This window comes from Callorhinus ursinus, unplaced genomic scaffold (genome assembly GCF_003265705.2).
Source record: "Callorhinus ursinus isolate GAN/ISIS: 27379988/994484 unplaced genomic scaffold, GSC_fseal_2.0 scaffold31, whole genome shotgun sequence".
Taxonomy (NCBI): Eukaryota; Metazoa; Chordata; class Mammalia; order Carnivora; family Otariidae; genus Callorhinus; species Callorhinus ursinus.
This window is the reverse complement of record NW_027397093.1, coordinates 1,481,671-1,505,567: the sequence shown is the minus strand read 5'-3', so window position 1 is coordinate 1,505,567 and position 23,897 is coordinate 1,481,671. Positions and strand designations below refer to the sequence as shown.

Here is a 23,897-nt window from a genome sequence, read left to right as displayed (position 1 = left end):
TCGGGGCCTCAAATAAATCTTGTATTGATATTTCCACCAGTGGAGGGAGCCCTGGCGAGGTGCCTTTCGATATTTTTTAAATGATTTTTCCTCTTGGCTGTACTTCATAATAAGTCATCAGACACTGAAAGCCAGAATCCTCTTTCTTGCTGAAATGATTTGTTCTCTGGCAGGATGCAGGGTTTATTACTCTGGAATACGGCTCACGATCCAAGCTGAGAGTTGCCGAAGGCCTCGGGCTGTGGTCTCCCCTTGCCCTCCTCCAGGTGCAGGCTGAGCACAGCGACTGCGACAGCTCTGTCTGGGCACCCAGATCCGTGGGGCAGGTTCCAAGGCAGGGCCCACCTGGGCGCCTCCTCAACGGAAGTCGTCCTCTCCCACTTGAAGTAGAAGCCCCTCCCCGCAGGACACCCCAATAGCACAACAGAAAAGAACACCCCAGGTTCTGCAGGGGAAGCCACAGCAATGCATGCGCCTTCCACAAAACCACACCCTAGTGCTGGGCTCCTGAGGAAGCAGCCCAGCAAAGCAGAGGGCAATTCAGGTCCTCGCCCAACAGAAAGACAACAGTAGGAACGATGCAGATCAGCTCAGATTTAGTCAGATGCCTGCTTTGGGGCTCCACCACATGCTTGTCCCACCCCAGCCCCACTCAAGACAGGTGTCCAGCAGGAAGAACTACCTGTGGACAATGGTGTTTCCCGTGGGTCAAGATGTTCAGGTCTCTGGGAGCCCTGGCACCGCTGAGTCCCGCACCCCCCAGGACAGTCAGTGTGGTCCTTTTCTTTCTACCACCTTCAAACAAGGTAACTGTTGATGGGTAGTATGCCTGATGTTCAGACGCTACAAAAGAGGAAATCCATACAGGCATCTCCAGGGAGATGCAGATGGAAAGACCATCACGCCTAGCTCTGGCCTTTAACACGCATTGAGATTGAGAACCTCATCCCAAGGGGGAGCCACCAAGCACCCAACATGGCCTGATACAGGTGTTAAGAAACTTCCAAAAGGCTTCCAATATCAAGGATATGAGATTGCCCAGCCTGACTCCAAATATGCAAATCCCTCCATCGTGACAGAAAAGAAAATGCTGCGTTGTGTGTTATTTGTGTGGTGTGATCTTAAATCTGCCCCCATCTTTATGATTGGTTTTAGGAACCAGTGACTACCTCAGAATCTGGATGAGGCTCAGAATTACAGAAACTTAGAATTGGAAGGACCTTTGGAAGACAGATAGTCAAAAATCCCATGGGCAACAGAAATCCTCTCCACAGCATCTGGACTCTACTTGAATATCCCCAGTGATGGGGCACTCACTACTTCACAAGGCAGCTTATGCTCTCTTCTGACAGCTGTGTTGAAAGCTGTCTTCCTATAAGTTCTTCCTTCTGGAACAACACAGAGCACACTTCCACTCCTTTATAAGACATACTGTCCTAGGACTACTTCTAGGGTCCTGGGTGCTTTTAGGAGGCAAGATCTCAATTACTGAGGGTCGCCTAGTCCTCCCAAGCAGTCCTCAAGTTCTATCTCCCTTCTTTGATTCCTTCAAACCCTTCGGGGCTTTCCAGCCTCCCTGCCAGAGCCTTGCTCAATAGTCGGAAGGTCTCTCTCTGAGACTATTTCAGTGGCCTCCTCAACCTCCCCTTCTGCCCCTAGGCCCTCTTCCCCAGAAACCCTCACCACACGGAGTGATCTTTGTAAAATGAAACCTAGCTATTATATAGCAGGTAACCTGCACAGAGCTCAGAAGATACGCCAGGCACTGGGCTAAGCCCACACGACCTTATTTAAGCCTTGCAAAAAGTCCCCTTTTAACAAACGGAGAAAAGGACCTTTACCAAATCTCTAAGTGGCTTTCTCAAGTTTAACCATCTGGCAAGTGCCAGATATTAGATCTCAGCTCAAGCGTCTCTGGCACTGAGTGGGGGCACCCCCACTTGCTGTAGTTCGCCCCTGAAAGACGGGCCTTCGCAGCCCCTCCAGACTCATTTTCCCGTTTCGGTCTTCCTTTCCTCAAGGGTTCTGGGTCTGGCCACTCTAAGCCCATGCCCCTAGCAGAAGCAACTACTGGCGCTTGCTGACACGCACCTTTGTGCGGCAAGCTGCAAGTCTCACGGCCCCTACTTCCTCGGCCGGGAATCCGTAGCCTGCCGCCAGCTGGCAGCTCCCAGGCAGCCTAGTGCAGGGTTGCGCTCCCCAATCAAGTTTTATCTGCACCTCGACAAATCACTTCCTCTTCCAGGGTCTCCTACCCCAGGCCCTGGCACTTGTGGGGCCACTGTCTGTTCACTTAGCTGTCCCCCCCTCCAGATGTTGGGCCCCTGGAGTCAACGTCTATAGCCTTCCTATTTGTGACCTCATTCACAGAATCTAGCACAGGCCTGGAAGGTCAGTGAAGACACGAATGAAGGAATCCAGTCCTGCTTTTAGCCCGCGGGCGGTCACAGGTCTTCTCCGACCTCAGCGCCCGGTGGTCTCTGCAGGCCCTCATCTCCCCGCGTTCTGATTTTGTGGACCGATATTAACTGCCCCAGGGGCAACATGGCCTAGACACCCCCACAGGTGGGAACTACTGCTACTCTTGCCAAGAAAACAAAGTTCCAGGCAGATAAGGATGGGCATATGAAAAATAAGAGCATGATTACACTGGGAGACAGCCGATGGTATGAGGAAAAACCCACAGGTCTTAGGCTGCATGATTTAATCCAGCATTTGCTAAGGGAACTCTGCAGGGCAGTCCTCAAACAGTACGAGATCCTACGGGGAAAAGCGGCAGCAGCAGCAACAAGAAAAGTCCTCTGGTAAATGAACTTGGGAAGAAAAAAAAATGGCTCCGGAAAAAATTGGCAGATTTCTTTACTACAAACTTAATATGCTAATGTGTGCTGTGAATCATCATAAGATAGATTTAACACATAGCGTTCCTCATACTTCGGTCTCCCCAGAGCCCCCCTCCTTCGGGAAGCATCTTCTTGAAGTACTGTTGCTCAGAACACACTCTTGGAAATGCCATATCATCTCTCTGTTGGGACAGGTGTTTCAATGGATTGTTTTTACCCAAATGAAGGCTGTAGATTCTCCCCTGCTGAGGTTATTTCGTTAGCCTCCCCGAGTCAGCCATAATGATTTGAATATCAACTCTGTCACCCATCATTTTAGCTACTTAACATGATCAGTAACTTAATCATTTACATGATTTATAGTATCATAGGACAAGAACCAGCATAGCTATTTCTATCCCTGAGACTGAATCTCAGTGTTTCAGTGCTTATAGAGAAAACATGTGGCAGGCAGAGAGTGTTTTCAAGCCCATGCCCCCAATAAAGTCGATCATGAGCTTCTTAATTCTTAAGCATGTTTCTAACCTTGCCCCTCAATGACAGCCAATGACATCACACCAAAAATATTTCAGGGTGCCCATGAAGGAGAGCGATTCTCAACAGAGGAGGCGCCCTCGATGCCCAGTCTTCCCAGATTATAAACACTGGAGTACCTAAAGGATGGATACATTGAAGAGCTTTCAAGTAATCTACTAAAGGTATTGGTTCTCCCCACCTACCTCTGATGGGGTTTTAAGTAGTGGCAAGTTCAAAGTTTTACTTCTAAACCAGTGCCGGGGTGTAGCCAGTACTTACCACTGGGTGCCAATAGAGCCCCATGCTGCGAAAGCAGCTGAGCGAAAGATAAAACCGTGCATTTGCCGGCTGTAATCATGAGGCAACATAGCCGTGCCCTTGAGGTCAAACACTCCTGGAGAAGCATAAAGCTGGTGGTCTACTTCCAAGTGATTGCCTTCCCTGCCCCCAAAGGCACAGCAAATTCAATGTGGATTATTTACCAACCTCTTGCACTATTTAGATAGGTCTCTGGTTTAAAATGGCAGATGGCACATTCTCTCCCAACTTCTAACTAAAATATTTATGAAGATGCAGAAATGATTTTTTAAGAAATCAAAGAAAAAAGATGAAGACAATACTGGCAATCATCTTACTGTAAATATTGGGGAAATTTCCATTGAACATAAGGTTGATGGATATGAATTGAGAAATATAGTCAGTGCATTGCCTATACTTTTCTGCAAAAGACAGGACAGCCTCACCTTTCTGAAACATCATCAGTGGATATACTAACATCACCCTCCCCTTCTTCACTTGCTCTTGAGATTGGAGCCCAGGGTCTATGCTAACTTGAAGAGTGTGCATCAACTCCCTTAGTCTGTGCTTCTTGCTCCTGGGCAGCCAGATGATTCTCTGGATCTTCCCCAACTTGTGACAGCAAAGGTTCCCAAAACGTATTCTGCAGAACATCTGTCTTATAAGGTACAGCTCAAAGAGCTTCAGCTAGCCCCATCCCAAGGAGATACAGAGCCATTAAAAAGCTCTCAGAAGCCATTCAGTAAAAAAAAAAAAAAGAGTCTTTTATACTTTTGTTTCATTCAGTATTTCTTAAATGCATTTGAATACATGACATTTTTACTTTTCACTTAACTTCTATACACATTCAGAAGAACTACTGTCCCCCAAACATATTTTCAGAAAATGCCCTAAAGTCATTCAGGAAAAACAATTGCCAAAGAACTATAGGGCAAGAAGTGGAGAAGAAACAGAACAGGTGAGGATACACTGAATCCTGGGAAATGTAGTCCCCACCAGCAATGCTCATTTGGCCAAGACACTTTCAGAAAGAATCTTAACATCTTACAGGAGGCATTGCAATAGTTCACTGAGTAATCTATTTCCAGTGCTAGAGAGAATGACCATAGATAGAACAAGGAACAATGTAGTAAACAACATTTGCAAAATAATTCAGAGGATGTTTCTTTTTTTATGAAACTGTTACAAAGAACTAAAAGACGAAAAGGAGCTAAGACAAAAAGGTACAGGAAGAAACCTAAATATAAAAGCTGAGCTTGAGAGGAGAATTGGTGAGTTCAAGAAGGAAGGGTTGCATATAAAACCAAACCTCTAATCCCCAAGTTCAAGTCTACATTGGAATTGACGAAGAGAAGACCAAATTGGTGAGGTGACATCTCCCCTCCCTGGCAATGTGAGAGACAGCAAGGACAAGGGCTAAAGTGAAAAGTGTGGGGAGGACAGAGAATGGGGAGCAACACCAAAATTACAGAAGACTCGTGGGAAACAGATGTACAAACCAGCAAACACACACACACCTTAACAAAACCAAAGACACAAAAAAAGAAATGCTTTTTGAGTTTTAAATGAATCAACAGTAAATCAAAGGAACTTATAATGCTCAAAACAAAATCATTTCAAAAAAATCTAGACATATTCTGGTAAAAAAAATACTTTAATTGAAGAAAGGATATATGTTGCCACAAACTCTGACAGAAAAAAAAAATACTGATGACTAAAATCAGTCTGATTTTAGATTTTTCCCTTTCTTATATTATAAACAAAAAAAGAAGTAATGTCTCCAGCTTGTGTAATAATACAAGAAGTGCATTATAGGTTAAGAAGGGCACTGCCAGATATAAAAAGCTCAGAAATTAATAAAAAGGGACATATTTGGAAAAATCACATGAATATATAATCCAGCCACCTGAAAGAGATAACAGAGTACAGAAATCAAGATTGGCAAATCATAGTAGAAAAACAATGACACAATACTGAAATAAGCACATAGTTTACATGTTTTAACTTGAATCTTTGCATTTCTGATAATTATATGCCAATCTGCCTTTTCCTCTCCCAAGTAGGTAGAATATCAAAAAACAAACAAACAAAAAAAACCAAATAAGCACTATTAACTGCCCTCATATGGGACACAGGAAAGCAAGGTTTAGGATGGTAGTAGAAGCATCCCTGGGCCACACTGGGTACCACAGAAAAGGAAAGAAGAAGAGTAAAGAAAGAAACAGAAAAATAGTCTGTGGGTGAGGGCATGAGGGATGTGGAAGAGGAAATAATGAAACAACTCCAGAGACACATTTTCTAAGACTTAAATAAAGACCCTGAATGACCCTGGAGTGAAAGCACCACAGGATGGCATATAGGAAAATAAGAAAATGTAAGAATCGATATTATAATGAAATTTAAGAATACCCAAAATGAAGGAAAATCAAATTGTTTCCTAAAAGAGCTGAGAACCATTCGACATCAGACTCCTCAGCAGCAACACTAGGTTCCCAGGACAATGGAGTAATATTTCTTGAGGCTTTGAAGCAAAGGAACATTAAATCTTGAATTTTATATCCAGCCAAATTGCCTTTCAAATGTCATAAAATAAAGTCAGACATACAAGTCTTCATTAGGCTTGTCACACAAAGGCACATTTTAAAAAGACTCTGAGAAAGTACTCAAGTAAGAAAAGGAACAAATCTAGCATGTTGTAAGAAACTCAAAAAGTAGGGGAGAAAAATACCTGTAAAGTTGCCTTTTGTATTCAAAGGGCTAAGAGCACCCCCAAAAGAAAAAGACAAAGTAGATCTATAGGAAACCAAAATGAAAATTCTAGAAAATAGCAAGATGATGTGGACAATGGGAGAAATTAATGGTACATTTTTATCATTTGGGAAAAGGCAGAAGATATATTAAAAGGCAGAAAAAGTTGGATAATTTAAATCAAATCTTCAAATGATAGAAAAATTCAAACCTCTTGGTAATCACAATAAATATTATTTCCAGTTTAGAGATAATAAATGGGGGAAATCTGCTGTGAGTTGTTTACAAATTATGCTTTAAGGACACAGAGAGATTAAAAGAAAAAGGATGAGAAAAAAATATACCATGTGATACTAATTAAGAAAAAAAAGGAAAACAATATCAGGCGTGATAAACATTAAGGCAGAAAGTATAAAGAATACAGAGAATCACTACAAAATGTTGAAGAGTTTAATCAAGAAGATATGTCTAAACAAATATGTACCTAATAATTAGCCTCAAAATGTATAAAGCAAACATATACAGAATTGCAAAGAGAAATGTAAAAATCTAGCAACATAGTGATTAATTTCTAAGAAGCTACTTCAATCACTGGTCAAGCAGACCAAATAATTACCAAAGGTATAGAAGATGTGAACAAGATGATTTAATAAACATATAATTATGCACTGGATAATTTAAAAATACACATTCTTCTCAGATACATTATGGTACATTTCTAAAAACCGATTACATACTAAACATGAACAAATTATGTTTTTGACCAAAAGTTACCAGCTAATAACAAAAACATAAGTAAAATATTCCTGTATATATATATATAAAAAAATTTTAAGTACTTCTAAATAACTCAGAGATCATAAGAAAATTCATAATGGATAGCTCAAAACCACATAGCACTAAATAATAATAAAACAACCACCAGCACTACCACATAACCAAATTTATAGAATGTAGCAAAAGTGGTAATTTGAGGAAAATATGTAGCTTCCAATTCTTATATCAGAAGAGAAGCAAGGCCTAAACAGTTAGAAAGAGGATAACAATAATTCCAAAAATACCTAAGAAAGGAGACAAAGGTAAGAACAGAAAAGAACAAAAGATTTGCTTACTAAAAATTTATTTTTATATAACTATTTGCCATGTACTGTTTTAAATGTCTTACATTTTAGTAACTCATCTAATCCTCATAACAGCCATATTATTTAGGAAAAGATGGAAACTAAAGCACAGAGAGCTTACATAATTTACACAAGACCACACAACTAATAATTGCTGCAGCAAGAATTTGACTACAAAGTTTGGGTTACTTCCTTTGTTAAAATAGAAAGAATCAAATCAAGGATGAAAATTAATTTAAAAAAAAGAATAACAAAATAGGCTTCTTGGATTATTGATTTTTAAAGAAAAAGAGAGAGAGAGAGAGAAAAAGTACAAATAAAAAAAACTGTAAATGAGGGATGCCTGGGTGGCTCAGTCGGTTAAGTGTCCACTCTTGATTTCCCCTCAGGTCATGATCTAAGGGTCATAAGATCAAGTCCCATGTCAGGCTCCGTGTGGAGCCAGGCTGGGTGTGGAGCCTGCTTAAGATTCTCTCTCTCCCTCTGTCCTCCCCCCCATATGCACACACACACTCTCTCTCTCTCAAAAAAAATAAATATAGGGGCGCCTGGGTGGCTCAGTCAGTTGGGTGTCTGCCTTCGGCTCAGGTTATGATCTCAGGGTTCTGGGATCGAGCCCCACGTGGGGCTCCCTACTCAGTGGGGAGCCTGCTTCTCCCTCTCCCACTCCCCCTGCTTGTGTTCCCTCTCTCTCCGTCAAATAAATAAATAAAATATTTAAAAAAATAAAAAATATATATGTATATTGTGAATGAAAAAGTAACCTAATTACCAATATAGCAGAGATTAAAAATATGAGAATATTAACTCTTTTATACTAATAACTTGTAAAATTTTTAAAAATACATCTGTTAAAACTAAATACATAAATGAGCCAAGAAGAAATAATATTTGACAATTACTACAGCTTTTCAAGAAATTTTAAAGCAATAGTTTATATTTTACCCACAAATAATTCTTGGCAGCTTAACAAGCAACCTATAGTAAATTTATAAAGAATATGTTCTTTAAAAAATCATAAGAAGAAGGAGCAGGCCTAAACCTGGATCTCCTGATCCACTATAATTCTGATCCCCACAAAAATAGTACAAGCAAATTTCACCAAACCATTTCATTCATAAGCATAGATGCAAAATATCTAAACAAAAATATCTGAAACAAAATTCTAAAGAACTAATGGAAAAAACCCATGTCCTTACCTAACAGAGGTGGAAAAAGCTCTCCATTTATAATACTCAATATCTATTCATGATGAAAATCATGATACATTAAGAAAACTTCCTTAATCTGATAAAAGGTATCTGCAAAGTACATTTAGTAACACAATCCTAAAATGGGGAAATAGTAAAGCAATTACTTTAAAATCAGAAAGACAAGAGGATGCTATTACCAAATCTATTCAACATTATACTAGAGGTTACAGAATATACAATAAGAGAAATTAAAAAAATAGTTAAGGATTATAGAGGAGGAAATAAGTCATTATTTTTAGATTACATGTTCATGTATATATAAAACAAAATAATCTTTAGAAAAATTACTAGCTATAACAGATGAGTTTAGCAAGAAGAATGATTATAAAATCTATTCCATCTAAAGTCAATTGCATGTCTATGCACTAACCAATTGGAATAAAATATTCTTAAAGGACAGCATTTATAATAGCAGATGATTTTAACAAAATAGTTACATGATCCATATGGAGAAAATTATTAAAAAATCATTGAAGATCATTAAAGAACGGCAAAAATGAACAGCTAACCCATGTTGAAGGAAATGCAGACATAATACGGTGAAGATATCAATTCTCCCCAGGTTGATCTATACAGGGAAAGAAATGCTAACCAAAAAAGCAGTATTTTCCAAGGAACTTGAAAGAATAAAGAGCTAAGAATTTTCTGAGCTAAGAAATTTCTGAAGAACTGGCAGAAAGGACCCAACTTAACAGATACTATAATCCATATAAATGTATTATTAGGCCATAGAAATTATGCTAGCTCAGTATTAGTACAAGAATAAATCAATTGGTCAATGTAATAGCAAAGGAAGCCCAGAAACAGACCCGCATATATATGGAAATTTGTCATGGGAAAAGAGGAGGCACAATAACTCATTAGGGAAAATACTATTCCACAAATGGAACTGGGATAAATGTTCTCAATAACTTAAAAAAATTGTATCTAACTTATGTTATGAACAAAAATCACTTCCTGATAGATTCAGACCTTAAGTTTAAAAGAAAAACGCTTAAACTTTAGTAAGAAGTACTCTTAATCCCAGTCATAACAGTAATCAGTATCATACTAGCCCTTCCAACATAAATAACTAAAAAGTTGCACTAAATAATAGGAAACAACTATTTCAGATATTAGATAAAAGGCAGTGCAGGAATGTGATCCTTGACAGAAAAGACACAGATGAGAAGAGTCTTACAGCCTCACCAGAATCCCAAGCAGGGTAAACACACACACATACACACACACACACACACACACACACACACACACCACCAAGGCACATTATAATCCAACTTCTAAAATAAAGAGAAACTCTTAAAAATCAGGCAGAGAAAAAAGAAGTACTGTTTAGAGTAGAAAAAAGCATACAAAAGTTACTGAAGACTTCTTACCAATTATACCAGTCAAAAGATAATGAATCAAAATTGTTAGTGAAAAAATTTTTTTAATTATCAAAGTAGAATTCTATATGTAGCAAAAATAAAATCCCTTTAGAAAAAAGAAAACATATTTACAGACAATGAAATTCCTAACAAAAACTTTTAAAGGAAGTTTTTCAGGCTGCTGGAAAGTAGTATCACAAGGCAATGTGGATCTATCCAATCAATAAAGAGTGAAGGAAATTGTATATGTAAAATCGATTTTTAATTTTTTTCATTTTTAAAAGACATTTGAGTGTGTAAAACAAAATTAATAACAAATTGTGGCTTTAAAATGTAAGTAAAAACAAAATAATGACAATAAAGTATGGGATAGTGGAAACAAAGTAAACTGTTCTAAGAGTCTTAGGTTAAATAAAATGAAAATAAAAATGATTATGATAAACCCTGTAACAAGCTAAAAATACATTTAAAAATTAAAGACATATATCTAATAAACCAAAAGAGGAGATAAAAGGGAATACTAGACATAATACAAAAGAAGATAGTAAAAGAGAAAGAAACAACAAAAATTCCAGATGATGTACATTGACAAATAGCAAACTTACACACCTAGATCTAACCATATCAGTACTTACAGCAAATGCAAACAAAATAAACACACACATAAAAGCTAAAGATTGTTGAAACGGATTTTTAAGCCAATTATGTTGTCTATAAGATGTATTTACATGTAAAGAAACAGGTTAAAAATAAAAGGATGAAAAAAGGCATGTAAACTCTAGCCACAAAAAAAAAAAAAAGGGTATGGTGGCTGTATTACTATCTGATCAAGTACTCCAAAAGCAAGAAATAAAGAAACCCTTCCTTCCCTCCCCTCCTTTTCCCTTCCCTTTCCTTCCTTTCTCTTTTGCTTACTTACTTTCCCTCTTTCTCTTTAATTCTTTGCATCCAAGGACCAGTAAGTGAAAAGAGAAGACAGCAAGCTTACTGGGAGGTGGTATAACCCTGTTTACACAGTGGGGGCAGGGAGGAAAGCCTGTGATCCATCTGGGTACCTCCTGGTGCTGCCTTGACCAATTGTGACTGTGAATTACAAAGTACAGCTACCCAGCCTGAGAAGTATTATCCCTAGAAGCTCAGACTTCTCAGGATCAGGGTTTGATTCATACCACTAGATACACCAGGAAGCCCAGCAGAGGTGGTATTTGAGGGCAAAGAGAATTAGAGTGGATCAAGAAGTCAGGGGATGAGCACCAGTTGTGGCTCTAAGTATAAGGGCCTTTTATAATAATATAAGAGGGGTGCCTGGGTGGCTCAGCTGGTTAAGTGTCCAACTCTTGATTTCAACTCAGGTCATGATCTCAGGGTGGTGAGATCAAGCCCCGAATGGGATGCTGGGCGTGGAGCCTGCTTAAGATTCTCCCTCCGTCTCCCTCTGCCCCTCCCCCCCAATAAAATAAAAGTAATAATTCATCTATGTATATACCTGATAAAAGAATACAGAAATATATGACCCAAAAATGACAGAAAATTCCAATATTCTTTTCTCAGCAATTGGTATTTAAAAAATATCAGTAAGTATACAGAAGGCTGGAACATCACTATGTACAAACTTCACCTAACTGGCATTTGTGGAACACCACATCTAACAACTACAGTGCAAATGAAGTACTATTCACCCACATGAACTACTGTTCTTCCATCAGACGTTTCAATAAATTTAAAAGGACCAAAATCATACAGATAATATTCTGTAACCAAAGCAAAATCAGTTCAAAAATTAGTAACAAAATTTTCTAATTAATGAAAATGTTCAAATACACAAGTAAATGCACAGTGGGTCAAAAAAATCACAGTGAAACTTAGAAAATATTTTGAACTAAAACAAAATGCACATCCAAATATATCAAAGTTTGTGGAAAACATCTAAATCAGTACTTAGCAAAAAAAATGATAGTCCTAAATACACATTTCTAAAAAGAAAAAGGCATAAAATCACTAGCCAAGCTTTTGTGTAGGAGATAAAAAGAAAAGCAAATTAAGGTAGAATTAAGAAAATATTGAAAGGGGAAATATATGAAATTGAAAAAAATGGAAAAAATAGTGATGTCATAAATTGGTTCTTGAAAACGTCAATAAAAGTTGATAAAACCCTTTTTGGACTGATCAAGGGGAGAAAGAACATGAAAGAAAGCATAAATTACCAATATAGGGAGTAAAAGATGGGAAACAATTACAGATTCTACAGAGATAAAAATAGTGAAGAAATGCTAAAAATGAAATACACCAGTAAGTTTGAAAGCTTATGTGAAATGGAAAAAAAAATACTTTGAGATTGAAATGACCAAAACTGACACTAGAAGAAAGAGGAGTTCTGAAAAGACTATTAAAGAAATCAAAATCATAATCTGAAAGTTTCCTACAAAGAAAACTGCAGAACTAGGTGGTTTTACTCAAATACCCATTTGAAGAGGGAAAAAAATACCAATTTCACACAAACAATTTTAGACAAGAGGATACTTTCTAGCTCATTTGATATGGCCAGCATTATTCTCATTTTAATACTAAAGACATTACAAGAAATAAAAATGACAGATCCATACCCCGCATAAAAGTAAATCAAATCCAGCTAAAAAGGATATATCATGACCATGGCGGAATTTATCCTAGAAGTGCAAGATTGTCTTACCATTCAAAAATCAATCAATATAATTCATCACATTAACAAAGCTATAAATTAACATAATAATCACAATGGTTTCAGAAAAAAAACTTGATTACATTCAAAGTTTATTTATGATTAAAGTCTCAGCAAAGTAGAAACTGAATAAGAGCATGTTCAAAAACTTTCATTTCACATCATACTTAATGGTAAGAGTCAGAAGACTTCCCCACTAAGATCAGGACAAGGAAAAGATATCAACTCTCACCATGTCTTTTCAACATCTTATTAGAAGTGTAAAAGGAAAGGTGGAAATAAAAAGAAAAAAGAAAAGGAGAGAGGAAAAAGAGAGGAGGGAGGGGTGAGGGAGGTGGAAAGAAGTTAACTGCCTTTTTTTGGTCATGTATGTAGAAATCTAGGAAAAAACTACTAGATCTAAGACATAATTTTAATAAGATCATTGGGTACAATGTCAATATGTAAATATCTAGTATATTTCTACATACCAGCAGTTACCAATTAGAAAATGAAATTTAAACATAACATTTGAAACTGTACAACATATAAAATACATAATGATATGTCAAATATAATATATGTAAGAACTATACATTAAAAACTATACAATGTTGCTGAGAGAAATGAAATAAAACCTAAATTAATGGAAAGATTTGCTATGTTCATAGATGAAATACTCAATATTTGTTAAGATGTCTAATAAACCCCATATTGGTCAAAAGATTTGACAATCCTCCAAAATATCCCAGCAGGGATTTTGAGAAATTAACAATATAATTCTAAAGAAATTATGTGATTCTAAGAATTTATTTTTTTAAGAGAGAGAGAGCATGCAAGAGTGGGGGTAGGGGCAAAAGGAGAGGAAGAGAGAGAATCCCAAGCAGGCTCTTCATTCAGTGTGGAGCCCAATATGGGGCTCTATCCCACAACCTTGAGATCACAACCTGAACCAAAATCAAGAGTTGGACACTCAACCAACTGAACCATCCAGGCACCCCTGTGATTCTAAAAATGTGAAGGACCTAAAATAGAAAAAATAATTTTTACCTAGGAGGGCAAAAATAGACAATTTTTACTACTTAAATTCAAGATTTACTATAAAGCTTCAGTAATAAAGTGTGGTATTAGCATAAAGACAGATGTAGAGAAAAATGAAACAGAAGAGAGAATCCAAAAAAACAATCCCATATACATGCTCAACTGATTTTCAGCAGAGATGCCAAAGTCATTCATGAGGGCAGCTTTTTCAACTGTTAGATACCATATCTAAATAAATAATAAACTTGATACCTACCTCACACCATATGCAAAACAATAATTCAAAATGGATCACAGACAGAAAAGCAAAACCTAAAACTATAAATCTTCTAGAAGAAAATGTAGGGGACAATACTTGTAGCTTTGTGGTAGACAAAGATTTTTTATACATATAGCAAACAAAAGGCACTGGCCATTTAAAAAAAAGATAAATTGGATTGCATAACTATTAAACACTTACAGCCTTTAAAGAACACCATTAAGGAAATGAAAAAGCAAACTATGGGCTGGGGAAAAAAAAACACATATATATATCTCCAACAAATTACTGGTATCCAGAATATTAAAGAAATCACACAAAGCAACAAAAGAAGACAAGCAACCCAATGTTCTAAATGGGCAAAAGATTTGAATAGACACTTCAGAAAAGAACACATTAGGAATTGCAAATAAGTACATAAAATGGTGCTCAACATCATTAGTCATTACAGAAGAGGAATTTGAAAATGGAGATACCACTGCACAATTGCTAGAATGATAAAAATTTAATAGCCATACCAAGTTTTGGCAAAATGTGGAGCAACTAGAACTTTCACACATCGCTGGTGGTACTGCAAAATGGTATAGTCAATTTGGAAAACAGTTTGGTAGTTTCTTATAAAGCTAGACAAACAATTGCCATACCCTTAGATATTTACCCAAGAGAAATAAAAGTGTAAGTTCACATCCACATGACAAATTGTATGTGAATGTTCTTAGTAGCTGTATTCATGATCCAAAATTGGAAAGACTCCAAATGTCCATTAAATTGTGCTTATATTCACATAATGGAATGCAATTCATCAATAAAAAGGAACAAACTACTCATATAAAACAACATAGAAAAACTCAAAAACATTAGGCTAAGAAAGTTGATACAAAAAATGACTATGCACTTTACTTACATGTTCCAGAATAGACACAACTAATCTATAGTGACAGATATGAGATCATCATTTGTATACAGCAGAGGGGGGCACTGAATTCAAAGGGGCATGGAACTGTTCTACCCCTTCAACAGAGTGGTGATTACCTGGGTGAACACATTTATCATCACTCATCCAATTGTGCAGTTAAAATGGGTGCACTTTATTGTTTGCAAATTATATCTCAACAAAATTTAAAAAGCTTTTACTAGAAAATATAAGAAAATGTCTTTTTACCTTAGATTTAGGCAAAAAGTACTAATTTTAGGGGCACCTGGGTGGCACAGTTGGTTAAGCATCTGACTCTTGGTTTCAGCTCAGGTCATGATCTCAGGGTTGTAAGATCAAGCCCTGTGTGGGGCTCTGCACTCAACATGGAATCTGCTTGAGACTCTCTCTCCCTCTCCCTCTGCTCCTCCCCTCCATGTGCATGCTCTCTCTCTCTCTCTCTCTAAAATAAAGAAATCTAAAAAATACTAATTTTAAAAGTAAAGAGAAATCAATCTCATTAAGAATTTATTATTTTAAAGATACCTTAAAAAGATGGAGGAAAAATGGGGCACCTGGGTGGTGCAATCAGTTAAGCATGCCTGATTCTTAGTTTTGGTTCAGGTCATGATCTCATGGTCAGGGGCTCAAGCCCCACTTTGGGCTCCAGGCTCAGCATGGAGTCTGCTTGAGATTCTCTCTCCTTCTCCCTCCCACTTGTGCTCTCTCTCTCTCTGAAATAAATAAATCTTTTTTTTCTTTTTCTTTTTAAAGAGAGAGATGGAGGGGAAAAAACCCTGATACAAAGCATAGATGATAACTGCATGACAGAAAGCCAAAAAGATATAAGCTCCAGGTACAACTGAAGAACACTGAAGAACAAGGTACTTAATCAGCGAGAAAGAAACAATCCACTAATCAATAATAAACAGAAAAAATGAGCAGAAGAAGTAAACATTAATAGGAAAAAAACATATGCTAAATAAACATGTAACGAGATGTTCAATCTTCACAGTGATCAGGAATATACAAATCATGATCAAAATATGACCCTATTTTACACTGTCTTGACTGGCAAAAATAAGTCAAAAAAATAGTAAGGGGTGAAGAAGTTGTGGATCAGTGGACTATCATATACACTGCTGGTGGCATAAATTAATACAACCACTTTGGAAAACAAACCACTATTATAAGTTGATTTTTAAGTTGATTATTCACAACCCAGTAATTCCATGTCTGTACACAGTCAAGGGAAACTCTTATACATAAACATATGTATGCCAAATAATGTTCATAACAGTAAGGTTTATAATAAGGAAAAAAACAACTAAAAATAAATCAAGTGTCCTTGTTCAGGAAAATAGATAAATAAATCATATACTCAGAAAATAAAATATTATCCATCCCTAAAAATTAAACAACTTGGCTACATATAACAAATTTCATTAACATAATGTTGAATTTAAAAGTTAAGTTCCAAGAGAATATTTACAACATGGTACCCTTATTTGAAAGTTTAAAACTATTTAAACTGAACAATGCGTCAAGCCGAGGTGGAGGGGTATGAATAAATATGTGAAAGAATCATAAAAATAACTGAACTTACCACAGTAAGCAACTACAAAACTTATTCAAATGTATAAAATAACCGTTTTTAGGCCTTTATATATCAACTAATACAAGACTGCATTTGAGATCATGAAAAAAACATGAGAAAAGCCTGATAGTCACACTAGATCTTCTAACCTAAAGACACTTTTTGATCCATTTTGCATGGAAATCAAACAAGAACACGGAATGGAAGTCTCAGTAGGTGGAGGGAACATTTTGTGGTACTGAGGTGAACTCTGAAGCGTGTTAAGAGAGGGAAAGAAGCTGAAGTGAGAAAGTACAAAATAGCTCTGTAAAAATTATCCACAAGTTCTTGGATGACTCCTAAGATGTGTATCTAGCTTGCAAAGAATCTAAGAGGATGTGATTGACCCTCTGGGAGAATGGAGAAATGAGCAGATATTTCAGAGGACAAAGAATGCTAGAAACATGTTAAACTCTAATACCAATAACTTTCAACTGAGACTCCAGGAGGCCATGTCCTAAGTGTAAGAATCCTGTTACAAGAGTGAGGGAAAGATCTCCAATAGCAACACTGTAACTGGGGCGCCTGGGTGGCTCAGTCATTAAGCATCTGCCTTCGGCTCAGGTCATGATCCCAGGGTCCTGGGATCGAGCTCTGCATCGGGCTCCCTGCTCTGCGGGAAGCCTGCTTCTCCCTCTCCCACTCCCCGTGCTTGTGTTATCTCTCTTGCTGTGTCTTTCTCTGTCAAATTAAAAAAAAAAAAAAGTAACTGATAATCAAGAGACAAAATAACCAATAAAATTAAATCTTTAGTAGATGAATATTGAAGATAACAGACCAAGATTTGAAAATAAATAGCACATCTAGGTCACATATATATGTTATGTAAAACAGAAGAAATGAGAAAGAACCTGGATATAAAGTTGAAATTTTTGCACGGATAATTTGAACCCATAAAAAAGAATTATAAAGACAATCATGAACTGTAAAACAAAAATGTAAAATAAGATATTCACTGAATCAGTGTAAAAACAGGACCCAAGAGAAGATGGGACTAGTTAACTCAAAGACATGTTTATGCTCAATATTCAAATGAAGCTCAGAGAGTGGAAAAAAGGGGAAAATAGAGTACAAAAGATGTGGGTTCTTGTTAAACATGTCTAATAAATGTTTAATTGTCTGAAAAAGGGAGACAACGTGTCACAAGCAATATTAAAAGAATAATGGCTGAGAATTTCCCATAATGAAATACATTAAACCATTGACTCAACAAATACAGCAGGATAAAGGGGGGAAAAAAAACTATACCTTCCTACATGCATTATATTCAAATTTCTGAAAATCAAAGACAGAGAAAATCTTAAAACCAGCTTAAAAAGAAAATATATATATATATACACACACACACACTCCCTGAAGAGGTGCAACAATAAGACTGATGACTGACTTTTCAAAATAAAATCCAGGTAGACAAAAGACTAATGAAATTACATTTGTAAAGTATTTTTAAAAATAACTGGAAACCTGAATTTGATACCCAGTGAAAATTTACTTCAAAAAATGATGGTGAGGTACCTTGTGATAATGGCCATGAAATAAAGTGGTTATAGAAACCCTCTTGTAGACAGCAATTAGAAGCACTTTTATTTTTTATTTTCTTCTCTTAATTTATTTAAAAGATATATGACTGGAGTTCTAGTTCTGCAATGTTGGCATAAATCTACTATAGCCCATAGCTCCTGCTTGATGGAACTCTAATTTCTAGAGAAAATGCAGAAAATAGTCACCTGAGGACTCTAACGGGTGACAAAAAAGGTAGGTGGAATGTGAAAGGGAGTCAAAACTTAGAGAAGCAAACCACACACAGATGAATTTCCTCTCTCTCGGTCTCTGTACAGACATACACAAACACATGCACTAGACACAGAGACATATGCTGTATTAATTGCTGTATTAATTATATAAAATTATATATATTTCTCTCTCCTGTATTCATGCTCCATTTTATCCCTAATGGGGCTCTTACTATGATCAGTGTGGTGGTGACAGCAGTGATACCTAAAGGCAGCATGGAAACCCATCACTGCTCTAGATTCAGCAAACCTGAACACAGAACAAACAAAAATTATTCAATCTGAAAAACAAATAGAGACAGAAAAGTTTGAAAATGAAAGAGCCTGGGAACCTATTGGACATTATATATGTCAATATTGATATATGTGCTGATGGAACCCTAGAGGAAAAGAAAAAGGTTTTCTCACAACACACACAACAAATATTTAAAGTAATAATTACAGAAAATTTACAAATTCAAGACACTCAATGAACTCCTAAAAGCATATGCACATGGGGCGCCTGGGTGGCTCAGTCGTTAAGCGTCTGCCTTCAGCTTAGGTCATGATCCCAGGGTCCTGGGATCAAGTCCCACATCGGGCTCCCTGCTCCACAGGAAGCCTGCTTCTCCCTCTCCCACTCCTCCTGCTTGTGTTCCCTCTCTCACTGTGTCTCTCTCTGTCAAATAAATAAATAAAACTTTAAAAAAAAAAAAAGCATATGCACAAAGAAAACTATGCTTAGATGCATCTTAATCAAGTTGCTGAAAACCAAAGGAAAAAAATTTGAAAGCAGCCAGAGGAAAACAGCACATTACATACAAGGGAATCAGGATTGGGATAACCATGGATTTCTCTTAGAGAATGCAGATGCCAGGATAAAAAACTACCAACTTAGAGTTCTATACAAGGTTAAAATATCCTTCAGGAATAAAGAAGAATTAAGGCTCAGGAAAAGGGAAACTAGGAGAATTTTTTGCCAGCAGACCTGCACTACAAATAATGCTAAAGGAATCGTATCAGGCTAAGAGAAAACAACTTTAAAGGGATATGTGGATCACTGGAAGGAAAGGAGAATAAAACAAATGGTAAATATCTAAAGACTTTTTTTTTCCCACCTGAAGTACTTTTAATTGTGCATGACTGCTGAAATTAAAAAATCATTATATCGTATGGGAGGGTTTCCAATGTATGTAGATATATATGACACCTATAACATAAAGTAAACTAAAGATAATCTGAAAGTTATAGGAACCTATGTTACATTTTATGTAACATAGTACAATATTAACTCTAAGTAAACTGTGAAATACAGACACAGATATGGACCTACAGATATATAGAGTGATATATCCCTAAATAAGGCCCCTAAATATTGATACAGAGATAATCCCCAAAATCAAATAAAATAAACTAAAATGGAACATTAAAAATATTCAAATATGTGATCCAAAAGAAGGCAAGAAAGGGGGCACAAAATACCAAGATAAAAAGAGAATAAAATTAACAAACTTGTAGACAAAAATCCAACTCTATCAATAATTAGCTAAGATGGGAATGGCCTGAACACTTCAGTTTAACAGCAGGTATTGACAGGGTGAACAAAAAGTAAGACCCTACTATTAGCTCCCTATAGAAGTCATAATTTAAACATAAATGCTAGCCAGATTGAAAATAAATGGGTGGATAATGGCAAACTTACCAAGTTTTATGGAATGTAGCCAAAGCAGTGCTCACAGGGAAATGTGTAGTATTAAAAGCTGATATTACAGAAAGACTAAAGACATAAAATAAGTAATCTAAGTTTCCACCTTAGAGGAAAAAAGAGCAAATTAAACCCAAAACAAACAAGAGAAGGGAAATAATAATAAAGACATAAAATAAGTAATCTAAGTAACACCTTAAAGGAAAAAAGAGCAAATTAAACCCAAAACAAACAAAAGAAGCGAAATAATAAAGAGAAATATCTTTGAATTTGAAAACCAAAAAACAAGAGAGAGAAATCAATGAAACCAAAAGCAGGCTTTTGAAAAACTTAGGCTTTTGATAAAACTAGTCAGACTGACCAAGAAATAATGACACGAATCACCAATATCCTCAATGAAAATGAGACATCACTACAGACTTTAAAATAGTAAGTAAATATTATAAATAATTATATGCTCATAAATTAAACAACTTAAATGATAAGGACCAGTTCCCTGAAAGACATAAATTATCATAATCCACTCATGAAGAAATAGATAACCAGAATATCCCAAATATATATATATATAATTTTTTTAAAGATTTTATTTACTGATTTGAGAGAGAGAGCACAAATGGAGTGGAGAGGGAGAGGGAGAAGCAGACTCCCCGCTGAGCAGGAAAAGCCCCCAAATATAAATTAAACACATAAAATTTGTCATTAAAAAATCTTTCAAGGGGTGCCTGGGTGGCTCAGTCAGTTAAGCATCTGCCTGCGGCTCAGGTCATGATCCCGGGGTCCTGGGATCCAACCCCAAGTTCAGGCTCCTTGCTCAGCGGAGAGCCTGTTTCTCCCTCTGCCTGCTGTTTCCCCTGCTTGTGCTCTCACAAATTGGATGAGGAAAAAACCACTAAGGCTAAGACCAAGATGATCAGATGTTAGAGTTATCTGATAAGGATTTTAAATGTCATCATTAAAATGTAGCAACAAGCAACTACAAATTCTCTTGAAACAAATGAAAGAAAAGTAGAAAACTCAGCAAAGAGAGTACAAAATAGAACAAAAAGGAAATCATGGAACTGAAAAAAATACAATAAAAATTTAAAAACCCATTGGATTGGAATCAATCATAGAATTTAAATGACAGGAAATAGAATCAGCCACTGGAGAACAGAGCAATGAAATTTACCTAACATGAGCAGCAGAGAGAAAACAGACTGAAAAAGAGATGAATAGGACCTCCGCTTAGGGACTTGAGGGACAAAAGACCTAAACTTCACTGGAATCCTGGGAGGAGAAAAGAAACAGTGGGGGCCAAAAGAGTATTGTTAGCAATTCCTGAATTTCAGGAAAGAGATACAAACCTATAAATTCAAGAACATAGGAACGGCAAACAGGATAAATTCAAAGAAATCCACATCAAGAGGCATCATGATAAAACTTCTGAAAACTAAATATGAAAAAAATATCTTTAAAGCATCCCGAGAAAAACTATCCAGAAGAAAGCCAATTTACATGACACTGACTTCCTCATCTGAAACCATGGAGGCCAAGAGAGAATGGCACAACACTTTTCCACTTCTCACTTCTCAGGAGGGAAAAAGAAAAAGAACTCTCATCCACAAATTCTGTATCTGGCAAAACTATCCTTTGGGGATGAAGAGGAAATAAAGATATGATCAGATGAAGGAAAACTAAAAGAATGTGTGGCTAGCAGATCCTTAAAGATTGCCAAAGGAAGTTTATCAAACAGAAAGGAAAAGACAGAATAATTCTTGGAGCATCAGAAATATGAAAGAAGGGGAAAAAGAGCAGAAATATGAGTATATACAATAGACTGTCCTCCCCATGAGTTTTATAAATCATATTTAACAATTAAAAGAGAAATTATAACACCATCTGATATGCAAGACAATGGTATTTAAAAGTGAAGAAGGAAAAGGGACCTAAATGAAAGATTTCCAGACATCACTTGATGTGACAAAATGTTGATATGAGTAGGCTATGATAAGTCACATGTGTATATCGTAATGCCCAGAGCAAACACACACAGACATAAGTACAAATGAAACTGAGGAAATCTAAAACTGATTCCGATTCATGAACTCTATCAATATCAATATCTTGGTTGTGTTATTGTACACACGTATTACAAGGCACCACCACTGGGAGAAACTTAATAAAGGGTATACTGGATTTCTGGATTTCTCTCTATTATTTCCTACAACTGAATGGAATTATGTTAATCTCAAAATAAAAGTTTAAAGAAGAATATTCTGAAAAGAAAGAGAAATCAGAAGGTACCGACCTTTCTAAATATTGGAACATATTATAAAATAGTAAGAGTCAAAACATCAAGGTATAGAACTCATCTAGAATAAAGAAATAATAAGTAGCATCAAAAAGGCAAAAAAATCACAACCACATTTACAGGAGAAAGTTAAAATATAAATTATATAAATTATACAATTATCTTGATAGTTGTAAAAGAGCCTTTGACTGAATATAAATTATATAAAAATATATATATAAAATATATAAATTATATAAATTATACAGTTATCTTGATAGTTGTAAAAGAGCCTTTGACTGAATTAATACGCCTTCTTGACAAAACTGTTAGCAAACCAGGAACTCAGGGGAATTTTCTCAATCTTAAAGCAAGCACCTACCAAAAATATGTAGCAAACATAATATAAAATTGGACATTATAAAAAGCTGTCCTCTGAGATCAAGAACAGGATAAGAATGCCCACTATCACTACACTTATTCAATTTGAACTGAAGGCCCGAAGTAGTGCAATAAGAAAAGAGAAAGGAATAAAAGGCATTAAAATGGGAAAGAAAAAATCAAACTCTCATTTTTCATATATGATGTGACTATATATAGAGAGAAAATCTTAACGATCTATAGGTAAACTATTAGAATAAATCAGTAAATAGTTCACTAAAAGCAAGTTTAATATACAAAACCAATAATATTTCTACATACACACAACAAACAAGTAAAAAAATAAATCTGAATATATACTATTTATAATATAATCACAAATATTAACATATGGGGAAAAATTTAAAAATAAGTTATTCAAGATCTCTACAGCAAAAACTACAAAATTTCCTGAGAGAAACTGAAGAAGATCTAAATAAATTGAGGGGCACAGTATGTTCACAAACTGGACTACTCCATGTTGGTAAGATGTTAATTCTCCCTAAATTGATCTAGAGTCCATGCAATCTCAATCTAAATTCCAGATTTTTTCAGAAAATAGAAATCGAAGTTTAAAATGTATGGGAAGGGCAAAGGGCCCAGAATAGTCAAGTCTATCTCAAAAAATGGAGAAACCTAGAGGACTTACACTATCAGCACTCAGGAGCTATTATAAAACTGATCGTTGGGGCACTCGGGTGGCTCAGTCGGTTACATATCCAACTCTTGATTTCAGCTCAGGTCATGATCTCAGGGTCATGGGATTGAGCCCCATATTGGGCTCACTGCTGGGCATGGAGTCAGCTTAAGATTCTCTCTCTCCTTTTGCCTCTGCCGCACCTCCTCCCCCCTCCACCCCACGCTTGCACGTTCTCCAAAAACAAACAAACAAAAAACTTTGATTATTAGGACAGTATGACACTAATACACACACAAATGGCCAAATGAAATGGAAGAGAATGTCCAAAACCAGACCCAAAATATACAGTTACCTGACCCCTGAGAAAGGGAGTATGGTAAAGCAGTAGGGAAAAGAGTTTATTCTTTCAATAAATAG

The 23,897-nt window shown here is 36.3% G+C and overlaps 1 protein-coding gene and 1 long non-coding RNA gene across 4 annotated transcripts in view; both read right to left on the bottom strand.

Moving 5' to 3' along the window:
• LOC141370300 (uncharacterized) overlaps positions 1-2,300 on the bottom strand; it is a 29,499-nt gene extending 27,199 nt beyond the window's left edge. The window contains exon 1 of the long non-coding RNA XR_012374206.1: positions 2,092-2,300. This is a non-coding gene — a long non-coding RNA (uncharacterized lncRNA). The remainder of the gene's footprint in view (positions 1-2,091) is intronic.
• The window catches only part of GRID1 (glutamate ionotropic receptor delta type subunit 1), a 735,632-nt gene that overhangs the window by 177,880 nt on the left and 533,855 nt on the right, over positions 1-23,897 (bottom strand). The gene's annotated exons all lie outside the window — the stretch shown is intronic.